This window comes from Hyperoodon ampullatus, assembly GCF_949752795.1.
Source record: "Hyperoodon ampullatus genome assembly, chromosome: 17".
NCBI lineage: Eukaryota > Metazoa > Chordata > Mammalia > Artiodactyla > Ziphiidae > Hyperoodon > Hyperoodon ampullatus.
Window position 1 is genome coordinate 25663328 of NC_136930.1, and position 11499 is coordinate 25674826.

An 11499-nucleotide genomic window follows, 5' to 3' on the forward strand; every position below is an offset into this window, starting at 1 on the left:
TTTTGTAACCTGTGACTTTACCAAATTTATTGATGAGCTCTAGTAGTTTTTTGGTAATATCTTTAGTATCTTCTATGTATAGTATCATGTCATCTGCAAACAATGACAGTTTAAATTCTTTTTCAGTTTTGATTATTTTTATTTCCTTTTCTTCTCTGATTGCTTTAACTAGGATTTCTAAAACTACTTTGAATAAAAGTGGTGAGAGTGGACATGTTTGTCTTTTCCCTTATCTTTGAGGAAATGCTTTCAGTATTTCACCATTGAGAATGACGTTAGCTGCTGTTCTCTCATATATGGCCTTTATTATGTTGAGGTATGTTCCCTCTATGCCCACTTTCTGGAGAGTTTTTATTATAAATCAGTACTGAATTTTGTAAAAAGCCTTTTCTGCATCTATTAAAATGATCATATGATTTTTTATTCTTCAGTTTGTTGAAGTGGTATATCACACTGATTGATTTATGGATATTGGAGAATGCTTGCATCCCTGGAATAAATCCCACTTGATCATGGTGTATGATCCTTTTAATGTATTGTTGGATTCGGATTGCCAGTATTTTGTTGAGGATTTTTGCATCTATGTTCATCAGTGATATTGGGCTGTAATATTATTTTATTTTTGTGGTGTATTTGTCTGGTTTCAGCATCAGGGTGATAGTGGCATCATAGAATGAGTTAGCAAGTGTTCCTTCCTCTGCAATGTTTTGGAGCAGTTTGAGAGGGATAGGTGTTAGCTCTTCTCTAAATGTTTGATAGAATTCGCCTATCAAGCCATCAGGTCCTGGACTTCTGTTTTTTGGGAGTTTTTTAATCACAATTTCAATTTCAGTGCTTGTGTTTGGTCTGTTCATATTTTCTATTTCTTCCTGATTCAGCCTTGGGAGACTGTACCTTTCTAAGAAATTGTCTGTTTCTTCCTGGTTGTCCATTTTATTGGCATACAGTTGGCTGTAGTAGTCTCCTATTATCCTTTGTATTTCTGTGGTGTCAGTTGTAACTTCTCCTTTTTCATTTCTAATTTTGTTGGTTTGAGTCCACTCCTGTTTTTTTCTTGATGAGTCTGGCTAAAATGTTATCTTTTATTTTTTTATCTTTTCAAAGGACTAGCATTTACTTTCATTGATATTTGTTATTGTATTCTTTGTCTCTGTTTCATTTATTTCTGCTCTGATCTTTATGATTTCTTTCTTTCTACTAACTTAGGTTTTGTTTGTTCTTCTTTCTCTAGTTGCTTTAGGTGTATGGTTAGGTTGTTTATTTGAGAATTTTCTTGTTTCCTGAGGTAAGATTGTATTGCTATAAACTTGCCTCTTAGAACTGCTTTTGCTGCATCCCATAGGTTATGGATTTTTATGCTTTCATTTTCATTTGTCTCTAGGAATTTTTTGATTTCCACAGTTATCCATTGGTTGTTTAATAGCATATTGTTTAGCTTCCACGACTTTGTGTTTTTTTTAGTTTTTTTCATGTCTCATAGTGTTGTGATCAGAAAAGATGCTTGATATGATTTCAATTTCCTTAAATTTACTGAGTCCGCCTTGTGGCCCAGCATGTGGTCAATCCTGGAGAATGTTCCATGTGCACTTGAGTAGAATGTGTATTCTGCTGCTTTTAGATTAAATGTTCTATAAATATCAATTAAGTCCATCTGGTCTAATGTGCTATTTAAGGCCTGTGTTTCCTTATTGATTTTCTATCTGGATTATATGTCCATTGATAAAAGTGGGGTGTTAAAATTCTCCACTATTATTATGTTACTGTCAATTTTTCCCTTTATGGCTGTTAGTACTTGCCTTATAATTGAGGTGCTCCTATGTTGGATACATTTATATTTACAATTGTTATATCTTCTTCTTGGATTGATCCCTTGATCATTATGTGTGTCCTTCTTTGTCTCTTATAACAGTCTTTATTTTAAATTCTATTTTGTCTGATATGAGTATGCTACTCCAGCTTTCTTTTGATTTCCTTTTGCATGGAATACCTTCTTCCATCCCCTCACTTTTAGTCTGTGTGTGTCCCTAGGTCTGAGGTGGGTCTCTTGTAGACAGCATATATATGGATCTTGTTTTTGTATCTACTTAGCCAGTCCATGTCTTTTGGTTGCTGTGTTTAATCCATTTACATTTAAGGTAATTATTGATATGTATGTTCCTATTACTATTTTCTTAATTGTTTTGGGTTTGTTTTTGTAGGTCTTTTCCTGCTCTTGTGTTTCCTTCCCAAGGAAGTTGCCTTAGTATTTGTTGCAAAGCTTGTCTGGTGGTGCTGAATTCTCTTAGCTTTTGCCTGTTTGTAAAGCTTTTGATTTCTCCATCAAATCTGAATGAGAGCCTTGCTGGGTAGAGTAATCTTAGCTGTAGTTTCTTCCCTTTCACCACTTGAAATATATTGTGCCACTCCCTTCTGGCTTGCAGGGTTTCTGCTGAGAAATCACCTAATAACTTTATGGGAGTTCCCTTGTATGCTATTTGCTGTTTTTCCCTTGTTGCTTTTAATATTTTTTCATTGTCTTTTTTTTTTTTTTTTTTTTTTGCCATACGTGGGCCTTGCACTGTTGTGGCCTCTCCAATTGTGGAGCACAGGCTCCGAACATGCAGGCTCAGCAGCCATGGCTCACGGGCCCAGCCACTCTGCGGCATATGGGATCTTCCTGGACTGGGGCATGAACCCATGTCCCCTGCATCGGCAGGCCGACTCTCAACAAATGCGCCACCAGGGAGGCCCTCGTTGTCTTTAATTTTTGTCAGTTTGATTACTATGTGTCTCAGTGTGTTTCTTCTTTGGTTTATCCTGCCTGTGACTCTGTGCTTCTTGGACTTGGTTGACTGTTTGCTGTCCCATGTTAGGGAAGTTTTCAGCTATTATCTCTGAAAATATATTCTTGAGACCTTTCTTCTTCTGGGACCCCATAATGTGAACATTGGTGCATTTAGTGTTGTCACAGAGGTCTCTTAGGCTGTCTTCATTTATCTTACTTCTTCTTTTTTTATTCTGTTCCATGGCAGTGATTTCCACCATTCTGTCTTCTGGGTCACTTATCCATTCTTCTTACTTAGTTATTCTTCTATTGATTACTTTTTAGTGTATGTTTCATTTCAGTTATTGTATTGTTCATCTCTGTTTATTATGTAGTTCTTCTAAGTCTTTGTTAAACATTTCTTGCATCTTCTCAATCTTCACTGTCATTCATTTTCTGAGATCCTGGATCATCTTCACTATCATTATTCTGAATTTTTTTTCTGGAAGGTTACCTATCTCCACTTTATTTAGCTGTTTTCCTGGGGGTTTATCTCGTTCCTTGATCTGGGACATAATCCTTTTCCTTTGCCTTTTCATTTTGTTTAACCATCTGTGATTGTGGTTTTTGTTTTGCAGATTGCAGGAGTGTAGTTCTTCTTGCTTTTGCTGTCTGTCCTCTGGTGGATGAGGCTATCCAAGAGGCTTGTGCCAAGATATCTAATTTTAAAGCTCCATAGTATCTCATATCCTTTGTTGATATGTCTTTGAAAATAGGTATACTCTAATTAGTTATTGTCAAGGTGACAAGTTTGAGCAATATAAGATATTTTAATACTTTCCATATTTCATCTGGACAATTATTGTAAACCTTATTTTCCATATATTATCCATGTTATCCCAGAAGAGTTACCAATATTTAGATCATTGATAGATTTCAACTCTCTTACTATAATGAAGCAAAAGTATCAATTTTTCAGTATAGTCAAATCAATACCAGAATAATATAGATATTCAAACCTTGATCAATATAACTACTTTAATAATTCAATCTTAAATTAGGTCTGGTAAACTATTAAAAAGTTATCAAAAAGGACACTAGCAAAAGAAGAGATGTCATACAAGTAAAAAAATATAATGCTTTTTCTCCAATTAATGGAACAAATGCCTAATTCCATTCATTAAAAAATCAACCCTCAGAAAAGGGAGAAAATATTTGCAAACGAAACAATGGACAAAGGATTAATCTCCAAAATATACAAACAGCACATTTAGCTCAATATCAAGAAAAAAAAACAATCAAAATAGAGAAGAAGATCTAAATAGACATTTCTCCAAAAAGGCATACAGATGGTCAAAAAGTACATGAAAAGTTGCTCAACATAAATAATTATTAGAGAAATCCACATCAAATCTAAATGAGGTATCATCTCACACTGATCAGAATGGCCATCACCAAAAAAATCTACAAACAATCAATGCTGGAGAGTGTGTGGAGAAAAGGGAACCCTCCTACCACATTGGTGGAGATGTAAATTGGTGCAGCTACTATGAAGAACAGTGTGGAGGTTGCTTAAAAAGCTAAAAATAGAACCACCACATGACCCAGCAACCCTGGGCATATACCCGAACAAAGCCATCATTTGAAAATATACATTCACCCCAATGTTCATTGCAGTGCTATTTACAATAGCCAGGACATGGAAGCCACCTAAATGTCCACCAATAGAAGAATGGATAAAGAAGATGTGTTACAAATACACAACAAAATGTTACTCAGCCATAAAAAGAATGAAATAATGCCATTTGCAGCAACATGGATGGACCTAGAGATTGTCATACTGAATGAAGTTTGTCATACACAGAGAGACCAATATCATATGATATTGCTTATAGGAGGAGTTTAAAAAAGGAGTACAAATGAACTCATTTACCAAACAGAGGTAGAGTCATGGTTGTAGAAAAAAAAAAAACTTATTGTTACCAGGGGATAAGGCAGGGAGAGGGATAAATTGTGAGACTGGGAGTGACATATACACACTATTTTATATAAAAATGTAACTAATAAGAACCTGCTCTATAGCATAGGGAATTCTACTCAGTACTCTGTAATGGCCTATATGGGAAAATAATCTTAAAAAAAAAGAGTGGATATAAGTATATGTATAACTGATTTGCTTTGCTGTACACCTGAAACTATCACAACACTGTAAATCAACTATACTCCAATAAATATTTTTTAAAATGCATTGTCTAGACACCAGTATAAAGCTAGTTGAGCATCCAAGACCGAAGTGGGGACTAGGGGAATATTTTGAAGAATATGAAAAAATCACACTAAAGAGCACTTCTTTAATAAGAAGAGAGTTTTTGTATCTCAAGTTTATAAGTTCTTTCCTTTGGATAATACTGGCCATATACACCCTAATTGTGAATCTGTAAACCAAGATTCTTTAGTATGATCATTCCTTTTGTTAACAATTTTTTTTTCTAAAACTTTCCATTTATTTAAGAATAAGAAGCCTGACACATTACAAGAACTACATTTTTAAATTACAATTTAGAATATTTTCCCTTATCCAGGATTCAATTAAATGTTCTGTATTTCATCTATTTCTTACACTTTATAACTATGTTTGCTATCAAATATTTTATTATTTTTGTGCTTGTAAATAGATGAGGCAAGAACAGCCTCTAATAGTTTCTTTAAAACCAACTGTAACCCATTCCTGCTGTTGAGTGAAATAAATTGAAAGGGTATTATTAGTTCTTGGTTAATCCTTTAATTATCTGAAAAACCTTAACTGAGGTGGTCAGTACACCTAAAATTGACTTGCAAGAATGGCTAATCTGGGTCAGTACCTTCATTAATTACTAGTTAATTGGTTATTTAAAATATATGCATTAATGCTGAACAATGACATGAATTGTTTTCATATGTTCTTATATTTCTCTCCTTTTACTTCCTTTAGGTTTTCTTTTTCACAAGTTGAATTTACTATTCAGTAAATACATAATTTAAATTTCAGTGCAGTGCTTTTAAATCTACTCAAAATGTTGACATTTATTGGTAAATTACTTTTCATTCATGAAGCAATATAAATCACACTACTTATACCCATTAGGAATCACCCAATATTTTGGTATTCCTCACTTTCAAAGCATATTTTCTGTTTTCAGTTTACCATTTGATAGAGTGTAACAACCATTTTGGTTTACCAAACAGAACACATTGTGACTAGAAAACTGTTGGCAATATTTTTAATAATTGACTAAAACCCTGTGAACATTACTGTTTAACAGGAAAAAAAAGCAAAGCTGGTGAATATCTGTTTCTCCAAGAGATAGTTGTTTTGGTTTTTTTTTTTTTTTTTTTTCTCCTCCAGATAAGAAAGCATCTAAGAAGTCTGGAAATAAATATGACTGTTTGGGAACAAAAGAGTTGTTTGACTTTATTATTATATTAAGATCAATAAGTGGCATGTGCTTTGGTGTTGAATTTAATAAGCCTTTTGCAAAAGTCAGGAACAATCATGGGTTGATAAGTACTTAAAAGGGATTTTGGTGCTGGAAATGTGTCTTCTCCTCTGAAAAATATTAGATTTTTATATTAAATGAGTATTATAGTTTTAAATATCTGCTAGAGCCTGGGATAGATCTCTCCTTCTTAAATTCCTTGGTACTGATGTTAAAAATTTATGCAACTTATTCCAAAAAGATAAAGTCAACAATTGAAGGTTGTAGAAATGTTTTTGTATGAAACTAAACACTACACATTAAAAAAGGTACTTTTGTGAGGTAATGGATGTGTTAACAAACCTTATTGTGGTAATAATTTTACAATATATGGTGTGTCAAATTATCACATTGTACCCCTTAAACTTACACAATGTTTGGTGTCAAGTAGATTTCAATAAAGCTAAAAGCAATGCTCAAAATTTGCAGTCTGCATATTGATTCCATTCACATTTAATTCACCCAAGTAAATCAAATGGCAAAACGTGGAATTCAGAAGTCCAGGGGATTCAGTCTCTCCTGCATGAAAGGACAAATAATATTGCACAGCACTGATAAAATCTATTGCAATGCTTGTAATTTGATTGCGGTTAAAGGAACATAGATTATATTATATTGTTATCTTGAAAGAATCTGAAATTCAGTTTGTAAACTAATAAATTATATTTAACTACATGTGAATTTGCTCTTATATGTGTAGAATATTAAATGGGTTTTATGGGGCTTCCCTGGTGGTGCAGTGGTTGAGAGTCCACCTGCCGATGCAGAGGACACAGGTTCGTGCCCCAGTCTGGGAGGATCCCACATGCCACGGAGCAGCTGGGCCTGTGAGCAATGGCCACTGAGCCTGCAAGTCCGGAGTCTGTCCTCCACAATGGGAGAGGCCACAACAGAGAGAGGCCTGAGTACCACAAAAAATAATAACAATAAAACAAATTAAAAATGGGTTTTATATTAACTAGATCAAATCTCACATAACCTTGCTATATTCAACTATCATGTTCTGAAATATGCATTAAAATATGACTATATAAGTGGATTTGTTCAATTTATAATGAAATTATGACTTTTTTGCATTATGTATATGTGTATAGGTGGAGGCCATATTTGTTGATATCTAATTTATCCACTTATTTCTATCATAAAATTTTGTGTTTATAATTCACCACTTTTTATATTATTTCTTTCTTTTCTAACTTTCTCTTGTAGTGGTAAAATGTTTTATTGCCTCTCCCACCTTTTTTTTTTTTTTTTGCGGTATTTGGGCCTCTCACTGTTGTGGCCTCTCCCATTGTGGAGCACAGGCTCCGGATGCGCAGGCTCAGCATCCATGGCTCACGGGCCCAGCCGCTCCATGGCATGTGGGATCTTCCCAGACCGGGGCATGGACCCATGTCCCCTGCATCGGCAGGCGGACTCTCAACCACTGCGCCACCAGGGAAGCCTCTCTCCCACCTTTTTAAAATATATTTTGCTTATTTGGAATCTTAGAATTTTCTTTATATTAGTTTTGTTTTGTTTTGTTTTGATTTCTTTAGGTTTTCCCAGGCAGGTTTATTTTTAATGAAAGAGGTGTATGTGTGTGTTTGTGTATGTACACATCTCCTCTTCTGAATTAGAAAGTTTTATGACTGAGAAGAGGCAGAAGAGGTGTATGGAGAAAGTCATCAGATGTGTGGGTTTATTTCTGGGCTCTTTAATCTGTTCCATTGATTTGTGTGTCTACTTTTGTGCCAGTACCATTCTGTTTTGCTTACTGTAGCTTTGTAGTATAGTCTGACGTCTAGAAGGGTTAACAGCTCTACAAATGAATCTATACACAAAATAGAAACAGACTAACAGACATAGAAAACACATTTATGGTTACCGAAGTGGGGAGAGAGATGGAAAGGGACAAATTAAGAGTATGGGATTAGCAGATACAAGCTACTAGATGTAAAATAGATAAGCAACAAGGATTTACTCTATAACACAGTGAATTGTATTCAGTATCTTTTAATAACCTGTTAAGAAATGTAATCTTCAAAAAAAAAATAAATAACTGAATTGCTGTGCTATATACCTTAAACTAACAAAATATTGTAAATCAACTATACTTCAGTAAAAAAAAAGTCGTGAGAATTATCTATCACAATCAATGTAAATTCTTCCCAGAGGGAGATTGTATTATCTGAGGCCTCAATCATTCCTACAATGTTGGGCCATAATGTCCCACCAAGATTAAAAATAACTAGTAGTACAATGGAACTAAAGACATAAATAAAAATAGCAAAAATAATAAAACTAGATGAACAACATGGGAAAATGTAATACTGGAATTATCAGACTGACAATAAAATAGCTCTGGTCATTTTATCAAAGGATATAAAGGACAAATTTGTCTATTCAAGAAAAAAATCTGAACTAAAAAAAATAAATTATAACTGAACCTAAGAACTCAAAGGATATATTTCAGTTTAGATTAGTACAATAAAAGTAAACTAATGAACAAAACTAAGTCAGAATGAAATATCTAGACTAATGCAATAAGAAAAATAAGAGTGCAAGACACAGAAAACAAAGTAAAAGAAAATATTCAGGAGAAGGCCTTATATACACGTATTGATGTGCAAGAAGAGGAGAGAATGGGGCAGATGTCAAGTTTGAAGAAGTATTATCTGAGAAAGTTAAAAAAAAACAATGAACAACATGAAGCCACAGTTTCAAAAATCAGTGAGAACCTCCTCCCTCCCCCATAATAAGTCTTCAGACTTATTGTTACTCATGATACTATGTCATCTATGGTTCTGCCAGGGAACACTGCCTTTCAATAACTCTCCCAAAGATTATCACTGAGCTTGTTTAACATTGATCACAAATGCAAGTTTCATCCAGAAGGAAAACCTAAATGATATTCTGTTTTCTGTTTATATTAAATTTATGGTTTGAAATTTTATAGCATAGAAATAGAATCTACTATTCTGCTACGTTTTAAGATACAAATATTGTCTTTCTTCAGACAAAGGGTAAGATACAAATATTGTCTTTCTTCAGACAAAGGGCATGGATGCTTATTGCCCATTATAAAAGTTCTGTATCTCTGTGTGTGCAGGTGTCATCTGCTCTTCTTTGCACAACCAGTAGAAATTGGAGATCAGTCAGGGAACTGACATAAATATTTGTATACTCATGCTGCTTGCTCTGCTATGAGTAAAAAAGATTTTTTTTGATAACCAAATGTATGATTTATTTTCAGAGAAAAATAATTAAAACTGAGATTTTCCAACTGAGGGGAAAAATAAAAATATGAGATCATACCCTGATTACATGTTAGTTACCACATTCCCTACAGTGAGGATGTGCTCAAGATGTATTTAATGATAATATGAATGAACATTTGAAATTTAAAAATCACAAACTACTTGCCAATATTGTAAATTCATAAACATTGAAATAAATACCTACAAGGAAGGAAATTTTAAAAACTGAAGCCTTTGAAAATGTTTATAGGTCATCCCAAATGTTACAAATAGCAGAGCAAATAAGTTGACATTACTGCTAGTTTCCACTTAATTTCTTCATAATATGTCAATCTGGTGTTGCATTAGTGAAGATACTTCCTACAACCACATGGGTACCACAGAGACTGTGATGAATCAGTTTACAGAAGTGAAGATCATCAATAGAGGATCCTAAATGTCGATAGCATTCATCTGTCTTTCTGAGGTAACACCTCACACCAATCAGAATGGACATTTTCAAAAAATCTACAACAATAAATGCTGGAGAGGGAGTGAAGAAGAAAGAACCTTCTTACATACTGTTGGTGGGAAAGTAAATTGATACAGTCACTATGGAGAACAGTATGGAGGTTCCTTAAAAAACTAAAAATAGAACTATCATATGACCCAGCAATCCCACTACTGGGCATATACCTTGAGAAAACCATAATTCCAAAAGATACATGTACCCCAATGTTCATTGCAGCACTACTTACAATAACCAGGACATGGAAGCAACCTAAATGTCCATCAACAGAGGAATGGATAAAGAAGATGTGGTACATATATACAATGGAATATTACTCAGCCATAAAAAGGAATGAAATTGTGCCCTTTGCAGAGATGTGGATGGACCTAGAGACTGTCATAAAGAGTGAAGTGCTCTGAAACAGAGCCAGACTGGTTTCCTATCTCCCAGGAGTTTGCTCTTTAGTTAAAAGGGTTGTCAATTCCAGAGCCTTTTCAACTGCAGGATCTTCAGGTTCTGATGAGTCTCATGTGGCCACTGCACCTACAGATATCTGCTATCGAACAGTTTTTCCTGATGAAACTATGGGACCATTTGGACCTCAGGATCAGAGATTCCAGGTTCCTGGGGACATAGGTTTTGATTGTCACCTCAATGGGACTGCATCACAGAAGAAAAGCCAAGTTCATAAAACTTTACCTGATGTTCTAGCAGAACCTTTATCCAGTGAAAGACATGAGTTTGTTATGGCACAATATGTGAATGAATTTCAGGGTAATGATGCACTTTTGAGCAATAAATTAACAGTGCAGAAACTTACTTTGAAAATGCCAGAGTAGAGTGTGCAATCCAAACATGTCTGGAATTGCTGCAAAGAGATTTTGAACCACTATTTCCAGAAGTTGCCACCAACAAACTAATGATTTTGACTGTAACACAGAAAACTAAGAATGATGTGACTGGAGTGAGGAGGTAGAAAAGGAAAAAGAATGCTCTTAGAAAAGTTCATCAACTGTGTTAAGGAAATTGCTATGTTGAAGGCTACTTGGCTGACTTTTTGACCCATCATCTGGTTTGTCAGTTTTTGGACCATATACAAACAAAGACTTTTATCTCTGACCCAGGCATCTTATTTTATTTTCCAAAATCCTTGAAATAGTAAAAGACTAACCTATTAGCTTGTAAGTATTAGAATAAAATGTTAACCTTTCTCAGATCTTGACAGTCTTCTTTTGAACTCTTTCAGTTATCACTGCATTCCTAGAATGAGATATCTTTAGATATTGATGACACCATTGTTTTCCACCTTACCACCAGTATGGAGGACTGGCAAAGGGACAATGGACTTAGGGAGGAGTGGGCCTCTTGGTGCAATAATTGTGCTCTTCATTTTTAGTAAATTTTACAATCAACTCATGAGAGCACAATAGCTTGGAGACAAGAAAATAAATTGATCAGAAGAGTCTGCTGACATTGCCAAGTGACATTCTTAAAGAGTGTCAGAAGATATAG

The 11499-nt window shown here is 34.5% G+C and overlaps 1 pseudogene across 1 annotated transcript in view; it reads left to right on the plus strand.

Annotated features, from left to right (window-relative positions):
• LOC307065310 (methylmalonic aciduria and homocystinuria type D homolog, mitochondrial-like) overlaps nucleotides 1-11106 on the plus strand; it is a 46769-nt pseudogene extending 35663 nt beyond the window's left edge. The window contains exon 2 of the transcript in view: nucleotides 10412-11106. The product of the transcript in view is annotated as a methylmalonic aciduria and homocystinuria type D homolog, mitochondrial-like (transcript). The remainder of the gene's footprint in view (nucleotides 1-10411) is intronic.
• The last annotated feature ends 393 nt before the right edge of the window (nucleotides 11107-11499 follow it).